The sequence below is a fragment of the Schistocerca serialis genome, chromosome 7, assembly GCF_023864345.2.
Source record: "Schistocerca serialis cubense isolate TAMUIC-IGC-003099 chromosome 7, iqSchSeri2.2, whole genome shotgun sequence".
Classification (NCBI taxonomy): domain Eukaryota; kingdom Metazoa; phylum Arthropoda; class Insecta; order Orthoptera; family Acrididae; genus Schistocerca; species Schistocerca serialis.
This window is the reverse complement of record NC_064644.1, coordinates 175,151,607-175,176,507: the sequence shown is the minus strand read 5'-3', so window position 1 is coordinate 175,176,507 and position 24,901 is coordinate 175,151,607. Positions and strand designations below refer to the sequence as shown.

Sequence of the window (24,901 nt, the reverse complement as noted above, 5' to 3'; positions counted from 1 at the left end):
CTGTAGGCAGACAGACACAAGCTTTACAAAATTTCAAATCCCATGAGATGAAATCGGTGTTAATAAATACCTCACTGGAATTCAAGATGTAAAGGCAAGGAACATATAGATCTATTCGATAAGTCTGAAATAATCGATTCTGGTCGAGACAGTTAGAGGTCAGTAGGCTAAAGAGGTTTATGTTCAAGTGCTAGCTGTAACCTCTCTCACTGAAGCACCATATAGTGGAGTATTTTTCTATACTCCAGCGGCTATGACTTATGAAATACAAAAGGCGAAAACTATGTATTGCATGGACACATTAATATTAAGTGAGGAAACACAATTATGCTCGTAAGAAGAGAATGCAGTCAGTTACATTTGTATTTTCTTATCACTGTGAATGTCGAAGCATGGGCTTGTGTCCATTTTGATCCCAAAAACAGAAAACGCATTTATGGCACCTATTTACTACATTGAAGACTTCACTGTCTTTCATAAAATTCATAGTCAGAATCAAAAATAAAAAATGATCGACGGATTAAATCGTCAGGAGAACCGTCGGACGAAAATATTTGACTTAATTTTATCCATTGTTGTCAGGGTTTCTTCCGTGACTGTATTAATTTTGTAAAATAAAAAACAATCGCCTTCAGTCGCAACCATGATTTTATTTCAATACACGATGCATTTCGAGCCCTGGTGGCTCATCTTCACATGCTTTGACAGTCTACATTGTTTTCTTTTTTAGATTTCGGGTAATTCTGGTCTTGGTAAAATTCAATGGTATATGACAACTTGGCACATTGGGAATTTAAGTTTATAAAGCTGATGCAAATCGAAAAATACCATTGTTTCCGGTGGTGGAAAATGGTTTAGAAGCAACATATGAGTAAATATGTTTATGTGCCCATATATACTTGTGTTCTACAAAGATTCTGTAAATAAAAACCAAAAAAGTCAAAGAATTTCAAATGTAAGGATGATCCAATTGCACAAATACACATGTGTTACTTCAAAGAAGATAAAACGCTGTTACATTATTAGCTCTAGAGTATATGATTTATAAAACAAATATCTACGAATAAGTCAAATGTGGATTATAATATCCAATGGTTGCTCTAAATCTGGAAAAGCATCTAAAAATAGTGTCCCAGGGCTCGAAATGCATCATGCATTGAAATAAAATCACGACTGTCACTGAATTGGTTGTTATTTGTTTTAGGAAGGTAATACAGTTACGGGAAGAATGCTGATGGCAATGGGTAAAATTAACTTGTATTTACCTAGCTGGGAACTGAGAATGTTGTATTCATTTCAAAATACGAAACGTAAGCTATCCAAACTGTCCTGCAACATCAGATTTCACAAAGGCGCTCTATGTAATCATTTTTTCCAAACTATTTTAAAATCATAAATAAATGTCGTTCTTAAGCAGCCATAAAAGTTAGAAGAAAATTTGAGGCAGCCTCATTATGTACAGAAATCAAGCTAAAGCAGAACTTAAAAGATACCTTCACCACCTGCATATTTGAGGTAATTAACATGCTGTAGCCATGAGGAATGAATTATATAGATGAATATGATACAGTTTTATGCACAAAAGTTAGTACTGCTCTAACTGATAAACATGAAAAGAAACTTGAGTGCCTTAAAGAGAAATACCCCAGTGTCCATAATAATGTAACTTCCAAACACAGAGTTCCTTTGAGAGAGTTATAAACAAAATCAACAACAGTTTCAATAATATAGTACAAATCTTATTGAATAAAGATATTAAACAAAATATCGCACCAATGCTTAGTCCCCATAACATTAAAAATCTCATAGTAAATACAAGGAACATCTGAACCATAACTAACAGCTTGTGTTAGCACAAAATATAACTGAAATTATTCAGCAAGAAGAGAAAAAGTAATAGAAAGCTGCAATAAACCTTTGAAGAAAACGAAGTGTTAAAACAGCTAAGACATAAACTCAATGAATATAATGCTATCTTTGATAATGTAGATAAAGGAAAGTCCGCTGTTGTCCTTTTGTGGAAATGATTTTATTAATAAAAATCAATTTTTTCTCAAAAAACAGCATTACTGAATTGACCCAAACACTAAATTCCAGAAAAATTATAAAAAATGTTTAACCAAAATAAGTTCCTGCTGTCTGATAAGCAAGCAAAAAGCAGCACATTAACTAACACCACTGCCCACAACCAAAGACCCACAAACATAACTCTACATTTAGTACCGACTGTTAACTCCAAGAATATTCCAGCACACAGACTTTCCCAAATATTAAATATTACCTACAGGGAATTTAGACACTTCTGACGACACATATCAAATAAAAAATACATGTGAGTTAATAATTCTGATCAAAGACGTAAAAATCGACAAAGGAGCTAGGTTTGCCTCATTTGACATGGTTAATTTATTTGCAAGTCTACATGTCAAAGAGGCAATTGAAATAATCGGAAAAGACCTTATCAAACACTAAAAACTAAATATACCAGAGATTTCAGAGTTGGACGATCTACTTGAACTAGTACTATGTCATAATCATTTCTCTTTTAAAGATAACATCTATCCACATAAAGAGGACTTCACTGTGGGTAACAACAAGTCAAACGTTTTGGCTGACATATTCATCATTCACATATAAATTTTTTTTTGTAGAAGAAATAAATTTGCTGAAAAAATTGTGCATTACAGAAGATACATGGAAACACTATACTCCTATTTCATGGCAAAAAAGATGAAATTGATGAGCTTCTAAAATTATTCAGTTCATTGCATAATAAAATATGAGTCGAAACAAGGCCCCGGGAGTAGAGAACATTCCATTCGAACTACTGACGCCCTTGGGAGGGCCAGTCCTGACAAAACTCTACCATCTGGTGAGCAAGATGTATGAGACAGGTGAAATACCCTCAGACTTCAAGAAGAATATAATAATTCCAATCCCAAAGAAAGCAGGTGCTGACAGATGTGAAAATTACCGAACAATCAGTTTAATAAATCACGGATGCAAAATACTAATCAGAATTCTTTACAGACGATTGGAAAAAATGGTAGAAACCGACCTCAGGAAAGATCAGTTTGGATTCCATAGAAATATTGGAACACGTGAGGCAATACTGACCCTACGACGAATCTTAGAAGCTAGATTAAGAAAAGGCAAACCTACGTTTCTAGCATTAGTAGACTTAGAGAAAGTTTTTGACAGTGTTGACTGGAATGCTCTCTTTCAAATTCTGAAGGCGGCATGGGTAAAATACAGGGAGCGAAAGACTATTTACAATTTGTATAGGAAGCCGATGGCAGTTATAAGAGTCGAGGGACATGAAAGGGGAGCAGTGTTTGGGAAGGGATTGAGACAGGGTTGTTGCCTCTCCCCAATGTTATTCAATCTGTATATTGAGCAAGCAGTGAAGATAACAAAAGAAAAATTCGGAGTAGGTATTAAAATCCATGGAGAATAAATAAAAACTTTGAGGTTCGCCGATGACATTGTAATTCTGTCAGAGACAGTAAAGGACTTGGAAGAGCAGTTGAACGGAATGGATAGTGTCTTGAAAGGAGGGTATAAGATGAACATCAACAGAAGTAAAACGAGGATAATGGAATGTAGTCGAATTAAGTCGGGTGATGCTGAAGGAATTAGATTAGGAAATGAGACACTTAAAGTAGTAAAAGAGTTTTGCTGTTTGGGGAGCAAAATAACTGATGATGGTCGAAGTAGAGAGGATATAAAATGTAGACTGACAATGGCAAGGAAAGCGTTTCTGAAGTAGAGAAACTTGTTAACATGGAGTATAGATTTAAGTGTCAGGAAGTCGTTTCTGAAAGTATTTGTATGGAGTGTAGCCATGTATGGAAGTGAAACATGGACGATAACTAGTTTGGACAAGAAGAGAATAAAAGCTTTCGATATGTGGTGCTACAGAAGAATTCTGAAGATTAGCTCGGTAGATCATAGAACTAATGAGGAAGTATTGAATAGGATTGGGGAGAAGAGAAGTTTGTGGCACAACTTGACAAGAAGAAGGGATCGGTTGGTAGGACATGTTCTGAGGCATCAAGGGATCACCAATTTAGTATTGGAGGGCAGCGTGGAGGGTAAAAATCGTAGAGGGAGACCAAGAGATGAATACACTAATCATATACAAAAGGATGTAGGTTGAAGTAGGTACTGGGAGATGAAGAATCTTGCACAGGATAGAGTAGCTGGAGAGCTGCATCAGACCAGTCTCAGTACTGAAGACCACAACAACAACACACAACAGAACAAGAAACAAAGGCCAAAAATTTGGTAGACCTCACAATTGTTAGAGAGCAACAAGAGCAGAATTTTTACTTCTGTATGAAACCAAAATGTACTAATACCAAAAGACATCAATCATCCCACCATCCAACAAACACAAGCATGCTACATTTAGATCTTTGTTGAGCGGGGCACACATATTACCTTTGTAACTAAAGGCACTAACACAAGAAATTGATTCAAAAAAAGCAATTGCAATGAATAATGGGTATACAGAAAAAATCAATTTACGTACTATACTACATCAGTCATAGAAGCGCTACAGGAATAACCATGACAGCAGACTTCTTCACATGCATTCCCTAATTAGCACACATCACAAAAAAATTTCTAACGTATTTAGAAACACCAATATATAAATATCATTCGCCACAAACAACAAACTTTGACACTACTTACCTCACACAGTAAACATAAACACCCCAACAACAACACAGTGGAATATATAAATTAGAATATAACAGCTGGCCTGCATTTTACATAAGCAAAACAGGCAGAACTTACCACAATCAATACAAAGAAAAAATTGATGCCTTTATACTGAACCACCTTGACAAAGCCACAGCAGCCAACCACGTGTACCTTAACAGACGCAGAATAATTGATATCCACAATAGCCTAACTGTACTCCACTCAGACAACTATGATAAGCAACCTGATCTACTAGAACAGTTATAAATAATGTATCACAAAGGAATAGCTTCTGAAAACATGTCAAATGAACAAACACATTGTGATGACTGGGTGTCGTGTGATGTCCTTAGATTACTTAGGTTTACGTAGTTCTAAGTTCTAGGGGACTGATGAACATAGATGTTAAGTCCCATAGTGCTCAGAGCCATTTGAACCATTTTTTTGAACAAACAGATTTTAGCAGCCACAATTCTTTTAGTAAATTTTAAAGATTATTTTTTCTTACAGAAACAGGTATTTAACAGTACGATCGTTTGATAATATAATCCACATATGACATATATTTTATAAATGACAATCTGCATAACTAGAAATGTAATAACTTTGTATCTTCCTTGAAGTAGTACACCAGTCTATTTGTAGAAACACCGCATTTTTACATCTGAAATGTTTTGAGTTCTGTTTACAAAATGTGCTGTAGAGTGAAAAGTGTATATATGTGCACTCCTTGACATAAAACATGGCCTGCCGCGGCCACCGCAGAGCGTAAGTCTACACCGATCGCGAATTGTGCAAACAACCTGACCATACTGATTCTAAGTCCGGCCATCTGCACGATCTGGCAGCGTTATATGCTGCGGCACTTCCTGGAGGAAGTCTTGCCTCCAATTCGAGCGAGTTTGTTTTGTCTGTGGCCGTTGTTTATTGGCAGCCGCCACAGTAGCTCAATGTGTTTGGTTAGAGAGAAAGCTGTTTCTGTAATAATAATAATAATAATAATAATAAAAGCACAGTGAATGTATCAACGATGAACATAAACGGGTGGCATAGGACGTCCGCCTCGAACAAATTCAGTGAACGGTAAAAAACTAAATGAGATAAAAAAAGAAAAAAAGTGGTAGTACGCGTGAAGTCCGAATGTGAAGTCTCGCGGTCGAGACCCGTCCTGGGCTACATTTTATAACGCCTTTCGTCTGAATGTTGATGTCATGAGTCAAATGATAGCACAGTTACAATTTATTTCACTTTCTGACACACCGGTAATAACAGATTCACCCAATAACAGTAACCGATTGCTTGGCAGACTAGCTGCCTGTGAACGCCACGGTATCCGGGACCTATTTACTAGTTTCCGGCAGCGGCTGCCGGCGACGTTGCGTTCCCTCGCCCCTTGTCGAAGGCGCCTACTACCACTAATCGCTTTGGGTGGTATAAAATGATTTAATTTTGTCGAGTGATGCTCCAACAAAAATGTTCACGATCCGAGTTTCATGCCCGACAGCAGCTTGTGACTGTTCTTAAAATGCTGTCTTTTTTGTTACACTAATATGGCCCAAAACTATTTCTATAGTTTGTAATCCTATTAAAATACCTCAGTATGTTGTTTACTGTTGTTATTAATGCTTTATATCTCCCTTTTTGTGGAGATTCTTCATGCAATTATTTTTGTTAGAAATTCTTCTGCTTCTGTCAAGCCTCAGTAAGTAACGCTGATGGAATGCGTTTCACTGTCGTCGTCTGATACCGCACGGTAAATGTATGGGATAAACTGTACGAATACTTTGCAGCACATGAACTACATCAAGGATGAACACTGTACTCTTTGAGAACCAAATCTGGATTCGTGGAAAACTTAACGCCAATACTAACTGATTTTTTAGGTATTCAATTACATTTAGATAAGGTATTCAATTAGATTTAAACCAACAAAAGTGTCCACGTTCGAAGTTACACTGAGAGGTAGGAAGTTGCTAACGCTGGTGTTAGCAAACGTCTGCAGGTAATTTGTAATTGCTGTTACAAAAATTTTGCAGAGAGGAGGTGTATTAAGTAGTATGTCCAGTTCATAGCTATTCCCCTGACATACGGGTCCTACGTGACGAGAAAACCTCAGATTTATATCGTTGCCGGTCGATTCGAATCTCTTCAGAGACGTTTGTATAGTGACGAAGATATTCATGGTCATTAAAACAACTTACTGACTCGAGAAGGAGAGAAGACACAATGTGTTAAGATTTTCTGCAGATTTCGTTAAGAATTTATTCTAGCAATTTGCAGCTCCATGAAGTAAAACGGAAAAGAGAAGAACTTTGAGGACTTCGGTACCCACCGCGATTGGCATTCGCAACCTACACCGCCATGTCATCCTAACACATGTGCAGAACCACTGAGATAACGAGACGTTCCTAGCGGCAGCTCTCCCATATCGTACGATTGTCCACTGATCCCGACAACATTAAACATAAGAAAAGTTGTTACTTACGTACAGTACGGATACCCGGAGTAAAAAAAATGAAATTACCCTTCTCAGTGTCTCATTCTACATGAAGATTATACAGCATGTCCTCGAGATGGAAGGTAAATGTCAAGTGAATTTCGCTGGTATACTCAGTGATATATGTTGAAATATATGCACTCTGACAGGGTTGCCAAATATTTGCGGCGATGCTGCCAATTCTTAAGTGTGCTAGGAGCAGCTGTCTAGCGAAATGCTGGACTTGCTCGTCTTGTACTAGCCCTCAGAGGGGAGGCGTGCGCCCTTTGGATTTATGCTGCGTCACCTACTGATACCTTCTGATGTCAGCTTTTAGGCTATAGAAAATTAAGTCAATAAATTACATTTAATCAGAATTCCTCATTTTCCAAGCCTTACGGCGTGGAAGGAGGCTGTTAACCGTGGTGTTATATAGTAACGACGTAGGGAAATCAAAGATAGTGATATTAATTTCGTTCATACAGTATACGGCACGCGAAGAATTGAGGTATATAATTTCCTATCACGAATACAAGTCCCCGAAAGTACAAAGGAATAAACGCTTCCAATGGTAATTTGCAACGAAAGCTTCTTTCAATGGAAGAAAAAGATTTTGGAAATCAATCTTGTCTCACACGTCACGAAACGGTAAGGATTCAAACTCTTTACACCTCGAAATCGACTGTCTTAGTGCACTCTTGCGTATGTTGGCGGAATGGAAGCATGACAAAAAGCGGTAAACTGTGGTACGCAGTAATCAATCCATTTGAGGATTCAGAAGAGAAGGAACTGAGGATATATACACAGTCTGCTCACTGGTTTCTTAATATCCGCCCCTCCCCCTCTCTTTTGTAAGTAAATGATGAAAAGAATCCAAATCCACGTTACAGATGGTTTCCTTAAATCGTACCGGGATGTTTCTTCTTCTTTGTTGTTGCTTGGTATTTGGAAAGTAGAACACTATGCCTTCTGCCATAGTATTGGATCAAGATGGCTAGGAGACTTACTAATGGCATTCGGAAGTGAATGTCGTAATCGTTGATTACCTGTAATTTAAATAGTGCTTTACATAGCTATGTAAATAAGAACTAGAAATTACTCTCATTTATGCAGTGCCATAACTCATTCCCACAACAGCACAACAGCAGCAGCAGAACATTTTTCCATTTACACTAGTTTCTCTAAAACCGACAGCTGATTTAAGGGTAAACCATCGTTGTGGTCACAAATTCGTAACTATCTGTAGCAGAGTCCATCCATACTACATATTACCTTGCTGAGTAATACACTACGATGTGAATGTGGCCGTCGTCATGGTGTGAAATCAACAGAAATTGTTGTAGAGATCTGCCTGCATCATCGGTTGCCGTTTACTCTTATTGCGCTATTCCTATTACCCTGTACACATGCTAAATGTGTATAGACTGAAAGGCGAAACATCCAACATTCCATTCATCCAGATTCACTAGTCAAGTGAGTAGGCACAAAAGAGCGATACGAAACTTGCGACCGAATGACTCGCAGTAATAATGACAATAACAAACCGATAACGAAAGAATTTTATTGCGTTACAGAAGACGATGTCGATTAAAAATAAAAATGGCCTGATCTTTCAGTTGGCTCAATGCAAAGGTTTTCTTCTCATTTTGTTACTAAATTCCGTTCTCGACATTTGAGACGAAAAAAGAGAAAAATCTATGCTAAATACATTGGCAATCAGGGGTCTGAACGAGCAACTATTCCTGCATTAGATTACGATACAAGAATGGTTCCACGGAGCTATCGTGACGCTGCTGCTTTCAGCTTCTTCCACTTCTCTGGTGGTTGTTAATGTAGACAATTCACAACACGAAACTGAGAACCAATAGCAATTTAAGCGTGTAATGATCTCCCTACAGAGATTTAAAGCAGTTATCATTTGCCCATTGTTTCAAAGAACTTTGTAAACGCTTGTGTGCACTTTATGCCACACCACGAATATGAAGCACCTTTCCATGTTTGATATTCTAAAGCAGAGTTTCCTCGAAACTCGTAAATAAAATTGAATTTGCCGGACATCAAGTGACTTTAAATTTTTTCTCCAGCGATTCAAATGGTTCAAATGGCTCTGAGCACTATGGGACTTAACATCTGTGGTCATCAGTCCCCTATAACTTAGAACTACTTAAACCTAACTAACCTAAGGACATCACACACATCCATGCCCGAGGCAGGATTCGAACCTGCGACCGTAGCAGTCGCGCGGTTCCGGACTGAGCGCCTTAACCGCTAGACCACCGCGGCCGGCTTCTCCAGCGATCATAACAGCACTGTTTAGAGATTCACAATTCGTTATGTTTTGGTTTGTCGTCTTTAGTCCACTACTTCGCCTTACTGGAGGCCACTAAACCTTGTGCTGCCACGTGAAAATTGGAAGGACCTGTCAACGTGGCCCGTCCAAGAATCCGCATGTATGTTCCCAGCTAATTCGCCTACATCATTAGTTGCGAGAACTGTAGCGGACTGCCCATAGATCGTGACTCCAACAACGCAAAGTTGAAGCCTGTAAGTATTTCGGAGTCCGTCGGAAATATCCGTGGCCGTTCGCACAAGCCAGCTGAAGTGTGGGCAAGTAACAGTGCGTTCCATGACAAATGTGACAGTCGTGATGCAGTCGCAGTGGAACTGAGAGTCAAGAATGTGAGTGATTTCATTTACTGGAAGTGGAAACTACTCTGCGTCAGAAGCTGGAGGAAAGTGTGGAGCACCTGAAGAAAAGCGAGACTCTGGTGGAAACAATACGAGGAGAGTGGCTATATCGGGCGGAAAGGGAGAAGTGGCCGACCCCATGTGTCTAGTGAAGCAGATGGTCGACGTCTCTTGGAGAACGTACGAGCTAATCCATTTCTCAGTTGCTGTGCACTGAGAGAGATTTGTCAGTTTCCCAGCAGAGGAGAAAATGTTACGAGGACACTGAGAGATGATGGTTTATATTGTCGGAGAGCAGCTATCAAATTACCTTTGACCCATCATCAGAAAATTGATCGCATGGCTTTTGCAGCACAACGCATCGACTTCGATTGGAGCAAAGTAATCTTCTCCGACGAAAAAGTATTTTCTTCGTTTAGTGACGCTCCTTTTCAGGTGAGATCTGAAAGTTAATATATGTAATTATTTCAGAAGCAATTATTTTATGCCTAAATGCAACTGGCTTTGTAGTAGGTTAAAAATAATTGATGTAAGCAGTTTCCTATATTCTCCCTTTATTAGTCTGATCCATTACCAGTTAAGTAAATGTAATAGCTGCAGTGGTGCGTAATTGTCTTAACAAGCAAACAGTTTGGTCAAACAGTATGGTTACTTTAGGTGTACCACCCACAGGGACAACGCTTCCATCCAGACTACATTCATGAAAGACAAAGAGGTGGACGGTTCTCTGTTGCATTGTGGTGCTGTATCTCGGATCATGGAGCGAGACCTCAGTGGAGGATAGATGGAATTCTCAACGGAGACGTCTATATTAATAAACTCAATTCCATCATCAAACCGAGTGTAGATGTTCTGTATCCACAGGATGAAATATATTTTCTATACGTATGAACAATGGAAACTATAGAGTTACGAGTAGTTTCAATTTTTCCAAAGATTTGTTCGTTACTTTCATAAACTGCACTCCTTGTCGAAGCAACTGTTCTGCTTTCATTTCTATTATTTTGATCTTTCCGTAATAATTGACTCTTGTTCTGATGTTGATAACTTTCTCGAGCATCTTCTTAGTTTCTTTCATAGTACTACGTTTTATAATTATATTTGGAAGAGAGGAATTCGTTTCTAAGAACATGACCTATGCTTTTCTTCTCGTCCTTCTTTTTATCTTCTTACTCTTTTATCCAACTAGCCTCTTCACAATACTTTGAGAATTATATGTCTCTGTATTTAACTTGTTTTAGTCATTTTGTACTACATTCAATTTCCCGTTGCCTCCAGACGGATCATACCTTGTTTCTGTAGGCCTCAAATTTCACGTCCAGAGGAATGTGTTCTCTACATAATCGATTTTTTAGTGGGTTTCCGTAATTGTACAGTTGGTATGCTTACATGTAAGGATATTATTGGTAGTTATTAATGCTTTTTATAGTGCTATTACTCTCCTTACTTTTATTAAATACCAATTTTTCTCCGCCATTCCACTCTTGAAGTTGTTGAGGTGTTGTACTTTATTACTTATAATGCCATCCATTTCTATGGCTACGTTGATCTTTGTATTATTTTTGCTCTTTGCCGTTACATTTGTTTCGTTCTTCTTTCACACAGATTTTATTGTTTTTTTGGTTTGTCTGTTAATACTAGCAATATTTTAATCATTTTGCTTCTAAGGCTGGGCCTATCAGCAAGTCATTAGCAGATGTGATATAATTTATCTCTGCAATGCTGAGTTTAGTTCGTCACTTTAGTGTTCCGTTATATGCAAGGTTTCTTCAAAGTATATAGATTCTTAAAGAAAACGTATGTCAGATTTTGCGAGAAGAAATGTCCAGTATACGGGGGTTCTAAAATGTGTACCTTAAGAGCTATTAGTTCTTTACTATACCCAACAAATGCTTATAGCTCTTGAGGTATGCATTTTAGACCACACGTATACCAGACATTTCTTCTCGTTTTGATCCATACTAGGACCTCGCAAAATTTGAAATACCGTTTTTAATGCCCTGTACTTCAAGCAAATATGTAGGCACAGGATGCCCCATATTCTCTTTTACTCCAATTCTAAGTATTGTCTTCTGATTCATACAAAACTTGTAACTAATCTTCCATACTCATTCCAGTCCAATTTTTTTTATAGTGGTAAAATTACAGCTTCCAGTTACCATCACTTCTAAATCAATGAAGGCAAGGTAGTTCATCCGTTTCTGTCACATCCTTTTTTAATAAGCACCACACACAAGCATCTGTTGTTCACAATGTGAATCCAGTCCCAATACAACGATCGATTTCTCCTTTTGTTCATTTTTAATACGTTTTTATTAGGTCTCTTTCCTGTGTCAGCCTGCTTGGAAAAATGTTGTAAGTGGATCTTACCATAAGCTAGAGACTTGAAATTTTCAGCATAGCTCAGAACTAGATGACAATGCAATATTAACTCGCTTTCGTATCTGCTATATGACGGAGGGTACGTTGTTTTTCTGTCTGTTCGGTAAAAGTTTTCCAACTGATTTTAAACTAACTGCCCGATGAGCTTGAGACTAGAAATTTACAACATACCTCAGAACTGGATGACAGTAAAATGTTAACTTGCTTTCTTGTCTGGCGTGTGGCGGAGGATAGTCTATACACCACAACTATGTCCAGCTTTTCCTGTTCCAGTCCCGGTTGTTTCTCAGTAAGAACGATTGTTGGTAAGCTTCTGTGTAAGATCGAATCTACTTGATTTTTACCTTCACCATCTTTTCGTAAAATATAAGAAGGACGAAGCAATACATTGTTTGACTCAGGTTAGAGGCAACTGAAATTTACCGCATTTCTCTGTTCTGATCTCATGAAAATGTTTGAAATCGATTGAAATATTTCACACAGACAAGACTAAAAAGCATAAAACAATTATTTAAATAAAAATATTTTTAATATAACACTTTCGTAAACGGACTAAGAGGTAGAAAATAGTTTTTCCTAGCCTCATACAAATTCGTAACCCCCTAACGAACAGATCTGAAAATTTGTGCTTTCCAATTTCTGAAAGCTACGACAGCAATCGTAAAATTTCTGAAAGCTGTGACAGCCCTCGTAAAATTTAGGACCAAAAATGTGTGGTACATAGAAGAGATAATAGTAAGGAGTGCAGAGAGTAAGTGTCGCTCAGAAATATCACAAATCAGTTCATATCATTCGTAGACTAATAAAATTGTTAGTGACTTTGGTGAACTATTCACGCGCCAGTGATCAATAACATGCGTCCAACGTATTTAGTTTTAAATTTTGGCAACTATTGTCATAGGTGTTGAAAATTCATGAGCTCAAACTTTCTGAATGGGGTAGGAGAAATTATATTATAGCTTTTATTTCGTTCTAAAGTTTTTTGATTACATAATTTTTTACGAGATTCGTATGTTTCTTGAGCCCATGAACGTATGGGTTGTGGCCTCAGTTTTGTACTTGGCAGATTTTGATATAGTTTTGATATAGCCAATCTCAGATTATTCGTACTCGCTTCTGCCAGCCTGCCTGACAAGGGAGGTAGTCGAGATCGGGGATAGGAGGGATCGCAGTGGAGTGAGCAGTGACCCGTTTTCAGGTGCCAGATATCTCGCTTGGTAGCAGTAACGCCACACACTAACACGCTGTATAGTGTGGGTTCCATTCCGGTCCTACGTGAGGTTTGTTTATCGTTTATTTATTTCTTTATTCTTCTTCTACTTTCACTTTTGGTAACAGCTCACAACTACCTTAATTATGTTGATTACGAAACAGATGACGAAGAGATAAAACACAATCGATTTCGGATTTAACAGCCGTAGCTGCATGCAGCTGTATTTATTATGATACACATTTTATGCTGTTTGTCGTCATATTTACGTTGGAAACGTAAATTGTTTCATTAGTACACCTCACAGTGGCATTTAGTTGTCACTAAATGAAAGCGGAAACTTAGTTAGTTAACATTCTGAAATTGGTTATTTACCTCAACTGTAAGCGTTTGTCCAAGGGCCGAGTCGCGAGTGACCGCATTGACACGAAGCATGAAGAGGCGACGGCGGCCGTGCGAGCGCCCGTGTGACGTGCGCAGAGCATATCTCCTCATAAGAATAGCTGTCGTTTTGTATAGGTGAAGCCATTACATAGACTGTAAGAAAAGATCAACCGACTTCTCCACTATTTGCAGTAACATACAATAACCCATTCCGACTTTTAAAAAAAAAAAAAATAAATAAATAAACTCCTACATGCTTCGTATCGAATCCAAAATTCCAAACAGACATTCTAGACCATCTCACCATTACGAACGCAGAAGACATTTTCATGGATGACAATATATACTGAACGAAGAGCTATCAGCGTGAGATACCTTGCACCTTAAACTACATCACCATTCATTATGTAGTCTGAGACCCATCCCAGGCGCTCTCCCCTTGTAAAGGTGATTTTTTTCCCACTGCTCTCATCCAAGTTTCATTGAATGTGAAACTCCTTCTCCTACTGTAGCTTTTAGACCACTAGCTTAGACGCGACAGCTATCAAATGGGTCGCATTTTTACAAAGTATCGCAATTAAAAATTCTTAATATTAGTGAGTAATGTATCACTTCCAAACCTAACAGGTGTTAATTTCTTTACCGGACAATAGCCCCATTCACAACAACAAAGCCATCCATAACGGGTTTCAATGACAGTGAAGGATAAAACTTCTTCCTTTCGTGCCGAGATCACCAGACCTCAACCCAACAGAAAATATGAGGGCGGAAGTTGCGAGGTCGCTACCACCTCGATCAACGCATGCAGAAAGCCAACGGTCCAACACAGAGACTACGTGGGAGATTAACGATGTGAAAATATTTGTAGCCATTTAGATTTGTCAATACCCCGACGCCTTCGGTTTATCATAGAAAACGACGGAAGATGAGTAAGCTACTAAAATCAAATAAGGGCTAAACCACCCAGTCAGTACAGACTTAACCTCCCACGGGATTCATGACATCCTTAACTCCCCTTGTTGCAAAGAGTTTTTCATTTCCAGGATACTGAAAAAGCTCCCTAAGTGCGCAGTAATTGATGTTTGGATTGGCGCACATATTCTCCAAAAGACATAGATCATCTGTTTCACTCGAAATACAGAAGCGGGCACTTCTGCCTATCCATATGATGTAGCCTCCACTCTGTAGGTGTTTATTCAGTATTCCACACGATTCTCCGGATTCTGTTGCGTATTAGTTTCCACAAGAGATCACTTTTTAGTTTTATCGAAGAACGAGTAAGCTTTTGGATAGTTTGCTGTTAATGAATAAACAATTTACAATCAATTCCTTGTTTTTTTGTGTCCAGCTGATGGCTTTCGCAAAATATTTGGTCTATTACTTGGGTGATACAATGATAAGAGACAGGACTTTATTGATAATGCCACTCTCGGAAAGTGATGTAATCAGTAGCGTGCAAGACCACCTGCTGTGAACGCTTAGACAGCAACTGTGATGTGAAAGATAGCAGTTGGTTTTGGCTCTGATTACATCATCCGACTGCCCAAAAACTGACTCCCGATATACAAATCCAACGGAACAAACTGAATTTGCGTTTCTCGAATTCATTTAGGGCCTACTCAGAAAAAAAGAAACCTTCCCAAATGTTACAAGACTCGAAAGTCTTCACAGGTAAACAAGATTTTCGATAAGAATACAAATTATTTCTGGAACCCAGTGCCAGGACGCATTTTAAATATTATCTCGGGTAGCAGCTGCGTTTCTTCCGCCAAATAGTCTACTTCGAGGCATGCATTGTTTTACTCTAGGACTTGCTGTTAACAGGCTATAATGAATCACCATCCTCTAACATCACCTTTTGTCTTGTGGAGATAAGCGATACAATGTATACTAACGATTCTTGCACAGGTTAAAATTATCTCAGCTGTTTCATGAAAAGAATTCGTATGATTTTGTATACGATTTATTATATTTCAGGCTAAAATGTACAAAAAAGAAATTAATATGTTACAATGGATATGTACTAACAGTTAAAATTACTCTTTCCTTAGAAATATTTGAAATTACGAAATTTCTGGTATAATTAATTGAAACCCTCAGCTGCCGACAGGTATTGTTGATATACCTCGACGGGGACAGCTGAAAATGTGTGCCCCAACCGTGACGCGAACCCAGGATCTCCCGCTTACATGGAAGATGCTCTATCCATCTGAGACACCGAGGACACAGATGAATAGAGCGAAAGCAGGGACTTATCCCTTGCACGCTTCCCGTGAGACCTACATTCCCAACTGTCCACAATCTACATACGTAATGTACCTTATAGATATTTGCCCATCCACTCATTACTCGAACACACTAAGGTGACGATTCCCGTAAGAGTTCGGACAACCTGTGCACATTAGTAGATCAAAATGAACTTTAAAATGATTTAGACAAGAAATGTGTGTGATGCAAAAAGTGGCAATTGACCCTCTGCAAACAATAAAATGCGTGACGTTCTTCATATGCATACCAAAAATATCCATTGAATTTCAGTTACGAGACAAATTACACATGTTTTAAGGTTTACCATTGAACTAATTACATAGAGTTTAAAATTCGGACAGACTTAAACTGGAACCCTCATACTGAATATGTTTTGGGTAAGGCGAAGCAAAGTTTGCTCGTTATTTGCAGAATACTTAGGAAATGGAACAGATCACTTGAAGAGACTGCCTACAGCACTCTTGCCCACCCACTTATGGAGTACTGCTGCGCAGTATGGGATCCTTATCAGACAGGATTGAGGGAGGTCATCGAAAATGTTCGAAGCAGGGCAGCTGGTTTTGTAGTATCGCGAAATAGGGGAGAGAGTGTCACATGATACGCGAGTTAGTGTAGGAGTCATTAAAAGCGTTTTTCGTTGCGACGATAACTTCTCACGAAATTTTTATCACTAAGTTTCTCCTCCGTATTCCAACTTATTTTGTTAACTCCACCTATATACGGGGAAATGAATAAAACAAAAGAAATCAGAGCTCGCACGAAAAGATTTAGGTCTTTATTTTCCCACGTGCTGATGGAGTGTAGGAAGTGGTTCTGTGATAGCTCTGCCAATTATTTTAAGTGTTACCTTCATAGGAGTCGTGTAGAAGTGAATGTAGATCCAGCTGAGTAACGTGTGAAGCTCATGGAAGACTACAATAAACTATTCACAGAAACCAGAAAGAGCAATCGTACTCGCAACAGGCTGCAACTAAGTATCACCACAAGTTTATACTGTACTAACTATAAATCTCTTTAACCGTCGTGTCTGTCTGTCTTTGAACACGCCGATCTCCCTAACTACTAGACGAATATTCATGCCGGTTCCACTAGTAGCTTCAGTGTAGGTAGGGGCACGGTATAGGCTATGTTTCATCAAAATCGAATCACGAAAAAAGATATTTATTTATATTATAAAAATGTGTGTATGTATGTACCACGACTCCTCCGAAACCACTGGACCGATTCAACCAAACTTGGTACACATATCGCTTTTACTGTCTGAAAAGAAAAACCACTTATCAATCAAAGGGGTGGAAGTAGGGGTGAAGAAAAAAGAAAAACGTAGGCTACGACGCGTGAACATCTAAATTTTATGCATCCAGTGTTTGAGAAAGACGTTACTTAGTGGCCTGAAACAAACCTTACACATTTCAAACCTTCAAGAAACATTTTCCTACCGACACTAGCCCACGTGATGAAAGGAGAAAGGTTTATGGCTTACTAGATATTAATTTTCGTATCAGGCGTGACCTTTAGACTTATTGCTTCTTTACTGCTAACTGTATTCGCGATAAATTCTGCAGACAGTGTTCACATATACCACTGAATGTACATGAAAAACTATATCTGTCTACGACCCATAGTACAGAACATATACTCGTATCCAAAATTAAAGCAACAAACGGAAATTTTGCAAAGTTGCGTTTATTGTGCTACAAAGCAGTATAAACAGCAGATAGTAAAATAGAGACAATGTAAAGAATACAGAACGTAAACAGCTGCAACTTGCATAACGATAGATAAAAATGTTCTTCGTTTTTCCCATTTTAAAGGATTGGCGCACACATTTCGACAACTGGTTAATGTGCTCAGTAGGCCATGTGACCACCTCTGGCCGCAATACACAGACCTGACAACGACGGGGCATGCTGTGATTACGTCATCAGTCTCATGTTGCTTCCGTTTCCAAGAAAACACCAACCACCCGTGCTCTATGAGATCGAGCATCATCGTCAACCAGTACAAAGCCTGGGCCCACAGCATATCGCAACAACCACAAATGATGTCCCAAGATACCGAGTTCAAATGTCAGTTACCGTGCAGTACTACGGCGGTATTCTCGTCGTCTTACAGCCAAATAACCGTCCTCTCTTCTGAAGTCACACGTGGTCGGCCCTGCCCTGATATTCGGGATACAGCTTCGGTCTCTATAAACTGTCGCCCCATCTGAGAAACAACAGAACGATTCACATTAAGCCGTAGGGGCACATCGATTTGCCACTGTCCTGCTTCCTTTCTTTCTATAGCCCGCGGTCGCAGAGAGTCTGGTAGACATCTTCTCTGTGCCATACTGCACCGCCTGTGACTGTGTACGCAGCGATTACGGATGTGGAGCTACATGGAAAATATTACGTCGTTTTATAGGTGCTCTGACGTCATCGTTCCCATAGATATCCGTTTATGGGAATGCCATCTTCCGTGCAGAACATGATCGTACGGACGTCTGGTTCACAATTTGTATGATTATGTTGTGAATTATGTACAGGACGGGGAAATAGCGGTTTGTAGGTTTAATTTTGAATACCAATGTATGTAAGTCATAAAAACTTAGATGCGTTAAAAACTGACGCATGACGCATTATGCAAGACGTTTAAATTTACGATGAATAATTACTTATGAAAAAACAGTCATGATCGCAAAATATCATTTATTTTAAATGACCGGTTACGGAACATTCAGTAGGCCATCTTCAGATTGATAGCACTGTAAATGTTATAAAACTGCATGGTAATTAGAGAAGTCACACTTGCTTAAAACGTACAAAAATTACACTAAAACGGCCGGATGTTTTACCTATTTGTCGGAGCTGGTGAGGCGGTGAACAGCAGCGTGTTGCAAGACGATAACTGCTGGTAGTCGCTCTACTGCCACGCGTTAAATAGTGCTGATAGCACGCCTATTTGCTGTTTTACGGTGCAATCTTACTTTCGATAAAACTATTTTCATAGAAATGGCGATATGCTGGTAGTTTCTTGTCAAAGACCTTGGTGTAGCAAGCTGACGCCAGGGCGACGTTGTGTAGCACCTACTGGCGGCCAAAGATGTGTGTAGATTACGGTGTTCCCATAAAGATGTTGTCCAGGTGGTCACTATTTTGGATGAATTGGCGTTTTACTCGAAATTTTCAACGTTGTGCTTAGAGAATTAGATGACATTCACTATAATTATAATTTGTAAGTAAATCACTGTTGCATGAGGGCAAACATTTTTTGGTAATTAAGTAATAAATTTAGTAAGAGCTATGTAGCTATTTCAATCGTAAAATAAAAACAAGGCACTCTTAAAAGGCTTTTTTCCTTCCTGTAACATACAGTACTAGTAATCGTAAAATATGTAGGAAATAAAATATATAAAAGGTGACGAAATCTGATATGTTCAGTGAAATACTTTAAAAGTTCGTTGTGTAAGCTTATTAAACGAAAAAACGAAGAAACAGCAGTCCCTTCTTACATCATATCTTTAAAAACATCGAAAGACGTCGTTTCGTAAAAATCTAATCGTTCATTTAAACGAACAGGAGAATTATTCTTTCGGTGGATAAAAATCTCAAGAGCGTCTCAGTCCGCCTGCTTAGCTGGGTGGCAAAGTGTTTGCCTCCCATGTAAGCACTGCTGGGTTCGATTCCCGGCCGGATTGGAGGTTTTCTCCGCTAGTGGACTGGGTGTTGCGTTGTCCTCATCATCATTTCATCCTCATCACCGGCACACAAGTCGCCCAATGTGGAGTCGAATGAAATAAAACTTGTACTTGGCGGCCGAACTCTCCCGAACAGGGCTTCCCGGCCAACGATGCCGTGCGCTCATTTCCATTTCAAGCTACTGAAGTGTGTTCATGGGTAACTCTTTGGGGCTTGTTTGTAATATTTAACGGCAGTTGGTGATATCACCTTCTGTATGCTCCTCATTTATAGAGTGTTGTCCAAACATCGATTTATTTCGTGAGAATATTGAAGTATGTTCGTTAAAATGCGCTTTAAAATTATGTCCAGTCTGTCCAATGTATGTTTCTTTCGCAATTAACTCAGGTCAATTTATTTACGCTTGAGCGAGAAAAATGTTCATTGGCATTTTCAATGGAGTGTATTAATTTATTTAAGAGGGTGTTTATGGGTAAAGAGCCAATAGAGAGGTCGGTATTCTTGAAAAGTCTGTTAATTACACTGCAAACCTTTCCATATACATATAGCATTTTAGAGGACATTTGTTTTGATGGAAATTTATGGTTTTTCGATTTCACTTTCTGAAATAGGGAAACTACGATTTTGGAATCATAGCTATTACTTTTTATTTTATATATTTTTTATTTTATTTCTTAAAACTATTACAAATACTGATTCTGTATGCTAAAGGCAGAAAAACTCCTTTTAAAAAGCCGTTTGTTTTTATTTTACAGTGACATAGCCAAATAGCTCTTACTACAAATTTTAATTAATCACATTAAGAAATTTTGGCCCTCATGCTACACTGGTTTACTCTCACATTAAAATTAGTGGAGATATTGTCTGTTTGTCCCAGTATTTCATAAATCGCTGTATTCCCTAAGCGCAACGTTGAAAATTTCGAGCGAATCGCCAATCCAACTAAAGTAACGGCCACCTGGACAACCACTCCACGGGAACAGTTTAATATACATACATCTTTGGACGCCAATCGTCCGCCCCAGTAGCTGAGTGGTCAGCGTGACGGATTGCCGTCCTCTGGGCCCGGGTTCGATTCCCGGTTGGGTCGGAGATTTTCTCCGCTCAGGGACTGGGTGTTGTGTTGTGTTCATCATCATTTCATCCCCATCCGGCGTGCAGGTCGCCCAATGTGGCGCCGAATGTAATAAGACCTGCGATATGGCGGCCGGACCTGCCCCGCGAGGGGCCTCCCGGCCAATGACGCCAAACGCTCATCATCATCATGGACGCCAATAGGCACTACACAACGTACGCAGCAACTGCGTGCTACAGTGTCGTCTTTGACAAGCAATGGCCAACACGTCGCCATTTGCATCTCCTTTAGGCACCAACGAGCACCACCAGCTGACCTTCAACGTTCACACAATCTTTTGTATTAGTGCTCTTGTGTTTAAAGTTTATTTAAAGTTAAGCAGTTTTGTTAATGACTTGCGCTATTTAATTAAACAGCAGCACTTGTATAGTGATATACATGTAACTGTATTCTTAGTTTTATACTTCATTTGCACGTCATAAATATTTTGACGTAAAGTAAGGTCATATTGGCTGCAGCTGACGTAGTGCAGAAAACTGACACGCCATCAATCACTATTTAATGCGTGGCAGTACAGCCAAAAGCAGAAACCCAGGCAAAAATTATAGGACACATCACCCGCACCTCCTGTCTCCACGATCTCTAACTCACCAGTTATGGCCGTCACAATAAAATACCTCGGACTAAACTTCGACCGACACCTAACGTGGAAAGCTCACCTACTAACCATCCAAGAGAAAACCCACAATAGACTAAAACTACACACATCACGTCGGCTCCGAGAGTTCCGGAACCTGTACAGAAAATCGGAATAGACATCAACATAAACATCATTTCCGCCCTTTTTATTGCTCATGAAAACCACACATTCCATGTTTTACCACCATACAGCGAGACCTTCAGAGGTGGTGGTCCAGATTGCTGTACACACCGGTACCTCTAATACGCAGTAGCACATCCTCTTGCATTGATGGATGCCTGAATTCGGCGTGACATACTATCCACAAGTTCATCAAGGCACTGTTGATTCATATTGTCCCACTCCTCAACGGCGATTCGGCGTAGATCCCTCAGAGTGGTTGGTGGGTCACGTCGTCCATAAACAGCCCTTTCAACCTATCCTTGCCATGTTCGATATGGTTCATATCTGGAGAACATGCTAGCCACTCTAGTCGAACGGTGTCGTTATCCTAAAGGAAGTAATTCACAAGATGTGCAGGATGTGAGTGCGAATTGTCGTCCATGAAGACAAATGCCTCGCCAATATGTTGCCGATATGGTAGCACTATCGGTCGGAGCATGGCATTCACGTACCGTACAGCCGTTACGGCGCCTTCCATGACCACCAGCGGCGTACGTCGGCCCCGCATAATGCCACCACAAAACAGCAGGGAACCTCCACTTTGCCGTACTCGCTGGATAGTGTGTATAAGGCGTGCAGCTTGACCGGGTTGCCTCCAAACACGTCTCCAACGATTGTCTGGTTGAAGGCATATGCGACACTCGTCGGCATGCAGCCTATTGTGCACAGTAGTAGGCGTAACACGACGTCCTGTGGCTGCACGAAAAGCATTATTCAAAATGGTTGCGTTGCTGTCAGGGTTCCTCCGATCCTTAATCCGTAGGTAATGGTCATCCACTGTAGTAGTAGCTCTTGGGCGGCCTGAGCGAGGCATGTAATTGACAGTTCCTGTCTCTCTGTATCTCCTCCATGCCCGAACAACATCGGTTTGGTTCACTTCGAGACGCCTGGACACTTCCCTTGTTGAGAGCCCTTCCTGGCACAAAGTAACAATGTGGACGCGATCGAACCCCGGGAATGACCGTCTAGGCACGGTTGAACTACAGACAAGACGAGTCGTGTACCTCCTTCCTGGTGGAATGACTGAAACTGATTTGCTGTCGGACCTCCAAAGGTCTAATAGGCGTTGCTCTTGCATGGTTGTTTACATCTTTAGGCGGGTTTAGTGACTTCTCTGAACAGACAAGGGTCCATGTCTGTGATACAATATCCACAGTCAATGTCTATCTTCAGGAGTTTTGGTAACTGTGGAGATGCAAAACTTTTTTTTGATATGTGTACTAACTGGCCGAACATGGCGCTTAAGCCCTTTCATTGTTCTTCACATATTTACGTCCCTCATCAACCCTTTCTTTTGCTGTGCAAATGTTTCATGGATCTCTGCCCCTCCGAAGTTCTATAATTCCCTCGAGATCCACGAACGGCCATGGTCTCTGCCTCGCCTTCTGCATCCACCTACCTTCCTCCATGAGAATCCTTTACCAACTCATGAAATTCCCACCTCACCACACTCACATTGAGCACCTCCGAATAACCTGAAACACCTGTAAACTCGACTACAACGGTCCTATTGTGTCTCTCTACTTTCCAGTCCTACTGTTCTGTCGCGCCTGTACATACGCATTCTATCAACCCTTCACCCCTCCCCCCCCACCCCATCTTGCTCCATCCTCTGCCAAAGATATTTCAACCATCTCCATCTCCTGTACCATGTACTCTTCCCTAACACATATCTATCCTTTCAACTTTAAACCCATTCTCTCCTATCTACCTCCCCCCCCCCCCCCCCCCACGCAGGACTCCCTCTTCCTCGTCTTTCTCTATCACACCTCATACTTTCCCCCTTCCCTGCCGCCCCCATTCACTTTTACTCTCTATAGATTAAATATCAATTGACCATCATCAGCACTTGTCCCTAAAGCCACCCCTGCCTTTGTCGCCACCTCTTCCCAGTTCGCCATCTTCATCACTACCACTCCCCTATCTCTCTGGTTACTCCCTCCCCCCTTTATTCTCCTCTGCAATCAACAATCCAGGGCAGGTCTTTTTCCAGTTATAGTGAAAGTGCACGTTGCTCCGTTTTTAATGGGCAATGTCTCTTTTGTAGTTTTCAGTGTTTTTTCAGTTGTTTTTGTATTCAAGTGTTTCTCATATGTTTTTAACTGTGCTGTCTGTCCACATTTTTAACACTGGTCTTAAAACGATTTACGAAGACAGCATAATTTCTCCCATTCTTATCATCTTTCCAATTGTTTTTTAAATTCATAGTGCCCATATCTCCTTGTTCTTGGTTCTTTCGTTTTTATGTTTTTATCGGTATATCAGTATTACGTTCAACTGGCTGAAGAGGAGTTGGTTATTTGTACCACTTCCGATCCATCCTCGCCCCCCCCCCCCCGTATACATGGGGCGAGAGGGTATGAAATGACAATAAAGAAAAAAAAAAGCCACGAGCAGCAGTTATCGTCTCGACAACACGAAGCTGCTCGCCACGTCGCCAGCTACAGCAAATGGCTAAAACATCACGCCTTTTTAGATTAACATTCGTACATTTTATGAAAGACTAACTTCAGCAATTACCATGCACCTCTATAATCCTTACGGTACAATTAATCAGAAGTCTGATGGCCTACCGTATATGCTGAAACCGGTCATTTTAAATAAATGATATTTTGCGATCGTGACTGTTTCTTCATAAGTAATTATTACAAGTAAGGTTGCTAACAATCACAGTCATTTGGTTAAAACCATGGGCTATTAATAACGAGGAGAACCGATTTCTGCGTTAGCGGTGAGGATTAAGGTTTTCTTCAAAGACAACGTTCATCACGGGTTCTTGTTCGCTACTTTTAAACGCATGGAGCATGCACCATTCTACCGATCATCTGTGAACAGGCTGTGTTAATAGCGGACAAGCGGTCGTTATATCACAAAGAGCAACATCTCTAAGTCAGATGTTCAAGACTTTCTCCATAGTCTTTAGAAGAAGAGTAAAGTGTTTAGCGTTTGTCCCTCGCACCCTGTATCCCGAAAAAAGGAAAAATTCAAAAACATTAAAAAATAAGAAAATAAACAATGAAACCTGGTGAGCTGTAGTAAGAAATTTGCTGTTTTGAAGAGCGCGCCACAGCGCGTTGTGTGAAGCAGTCGCCCTCCGTTTCTGGCGGTGGCGCCGCTGTGGTAATCGCAGCTTTGGTATCTCCCTCTGGTGGGAATGCAGAAAGGT

At 39.9% G+C, this 24,901-nt stretch overlaps 1 protein-coding gene across 1 annotated transcript in view; it reads right to left on the bottom strand.

Moving 5' to 3' along the window:
* LOC126412249 (nose resistant to fluoxetine protein 6-like) overlaps window positions 1-19,020 on the bottom strand; it is a 385,456-nt gene extending 366,436 nt beyond the window's left edge. The window contains exon 1 of the mRNA XM_050081747.1: window positions 18,955-19,020. The gene's annotated coding sequence lies outside the window, so the exon portion shown is untranslated. The remainder of the gene's footprint in view (window positions 1-18,954) is intronic.
* Between the last annotated feature and the right edge of the window lie 5,881 nt (window positions 19,021-24,901).